This window comes from Prionailurus bengalensis, chromosome B4 (genome assembly GCF_016509475.1).
Source record: "Prionailurus bengalensis isolate Pbe53 chromosome B4, Fcat_Pben_1.1_paternal_pri, whole genome shotgun sequence".
NCBI lineage: Eukaryota > Metazoa > Chordata > Mammalia > Carnivora > Felidae > Prionailurus > Prionailurus bengalensis.
The window spans coordinates 110,982,887-110,985,405 of NC_057358.1; the positions used below are offsets into that span (position 1 = coordinate 110,982,887).

Consider the following 2,519-nt stretch of genomic DNA (forward strand, 5'->3'; position numbering starts at 1 on the left):
TACAAAATGCCTAATTAAAACCCGATTCATCATAATTCAGCCTTAACATCAGAATTAGAAATGCATGAAAAATCTATGTACTTGCCATTTAAGACTTACTTAAATTACTCTGAATTGAGGGCTTTTTATAATCAAACACTGATTTATTACACTCCAGACATCTCTGTAAGGGAAACATATATTTTACAAAGTAAAATAAACTCAACTCTGATGTCCTCAAAATATTACTCTATTTAATAAGTGTTAACATTTCTAAACACACACACAGAGACAAAAATGGGTGTTTGTTATTATTTTAGATTTAATTTGTTGTGGTTTTTAAATTTTGTAGTTTATTTAACCATATGACTTTACTCCACTGTCAGTTTATTACAACTTTCATAAGTAAAGTAATATACTTAATAGTTTCTTTCTTCCTTTCTTCCTTTTTTCCTCCTCCTTTTTTCTTTTTTTTTAAATTTTTTTAAATGTTTATTTATTTTTGAGAGAGACACACAGCACAAGTGGGGGAGGGGCAGACAGAGAGGGAGACACTAGAATCGGAAGCAGGCTCCAGGCTCTGAGCTGTCAGCCCAAAGCCTGATGCCGGGCTCAAACCCACGAGCCAAACCGTGAGATCATGACCTGAGCTGAAGTCGTACGCTCAACCGACTGAGCCATCCAGGTGCCCCTCCTCCTTTTTTTTGAATCTTAGTCTACACATTTTCCTCAAATAAATTTTTGCAACAGCATGTTAACTATTTGAAATAATAGCCGAAAAAAGTGGACCTATCAAGATAACATAAGTCAGTATAGGCCTAGGAAGAAAAAAGAGAATGCATTTCTCCATTTTGCCTACATACATACATACATACTCTTTGTTATTTTATTTTCATAGAAGCCCATGAGTCTATCCATATATGACCATATAGTGAGTCCATCCTCCGAAAGGGAAAAAAATGCTAATCTTTCAATTTTAACTGTAGAGTCCAACACACCATTTATTCATCTGTAGTATATTTGTATAGGTTAAATAACATTGCTCCTAGCAAAAAAAAAAAAAGGAATATTAGTGGTACAATATGTAAAATGTGTGCTTGGATATCTTCTAAAGCTGTATTGGTAGGAGAATTCTGCTTTCGCAGGCAATACTTCTATCTCAATTACCAAGATAATTTCACTTCAGCATATGCAGCACCAATTAGTGCATTCCATGTGGTCATGTAGCTTTGTAATACCCCTTTTCCCAAGCTCTTCCACCCCCATATCAAAAAGACAAAGATGTTTCCAGATTCTTGTGCATTGCAGCTACACTGGGAGCGCCTAGCAAACAACTAGTCTAAATATTTTGATCCTATGATTTATCTTTTGTCATTGTTATACTTGTAGCATACTTTGGGCAATACTTCTGCCAAATTGTTAGTATTTTTTCTTTATTGGTTGGTTGGTTTCAATCAATGCGTTAAAAAAAAAAAACTTGTTAGTGATACTGCCTAACTCTCATATATGGTTATGAAAAGATTGCTCAAACATGTTAAAGGATCTAGTATACTGATGTCATATGCTAAACATGATAAAGAAGTAGCATGGTATGCTTCCATAACTTAAATAAATTCAATTATACATGTGCAGAGAGAGAGATCAGCTAATTGTATCCACTGTCCACAGGATGAGCTTACAGCCCCCAGTAAGCATGAAATGGAAGATACGAATCTGCAATTCCCCAGTTATCTCCTTCTCAACTACCTGAGTGTAAGCATCTTGCTGCAGTAACTGTAATCCTCATTTTTTAAACATGCAGTAAATACTTTTATTCTGAGACATTAATGCCAACTGTCGCCTGTTGCTTAACCAAAAAACAGCTCTATTCTAAGACCGGAGGGAAAACTGTATTGGATTTAATGGATATTTTACTGGAAGTTCATTTGCAAGGGCATCATTTATTTTATTTCATTTTTACCTTAAGTACTAACCTTAAAACTAATTCCCATGTGAGATGCTACTATGCTGTAAATTCATCATTAGCGGTCAGAACCATAATTTAGGTTTTTTTTTCTTCATCAGTAGTTTTTGTTTGTTTGTTTGTTTTGTCTTTTTTATGGAATGCTTCATGAATTTGTGTGTCATCCTTGCACAGAGGCTGTGCCAATCTCTGTATGCTTCCAATTTTAGTATATGTACTGGCGAAGCAATCACTCAATAGTCTTTTGATATAGATCAGGAGAAAATTATAGTGTGAGAAAAAGAACCTCATTATTATCACTAAAGTGCCAATATTTTGGTTGTCATTTTATAAACAAAGAAGTTGAAGGCATTTACTAAATCAAGACCAAGCTCCAGTGCAAATCTAGAATTCACTGGGACATGAATCAAGGACACCATGGATTTACATTTAGCGAAAGAGCTAAAAATGAGTGAGTGCTAATAGATGCTATAACTATAGAAATTGAGTTTTAAGTTAATAAAAGCAATGTTATCTGATTGGACAAAGAAAATGGGCATCCTGTTTTTTCCTTTTCTTTCTTTTTTTTTTTTCTCTT

General features: G+C 34.2%; 1 non-coding gene across 1 annotated transcript; it reads right to left on the reverse strand.

Moving 5' to 3' along the window:
• Nucleotides 1-2,071: 2,071 nt before the first annotated feature.
• Nucleotides 2,072-2,175, reverse strand: LOC122474134. The gene has a single exon (XR_006294824.1). It is a non-coding gene; the product is annotated as a U6 spliceosomal RNA (small nuclear RNA).
• Nucleotides 2,176-2,519: the final 344 nt, after the last annotated feature.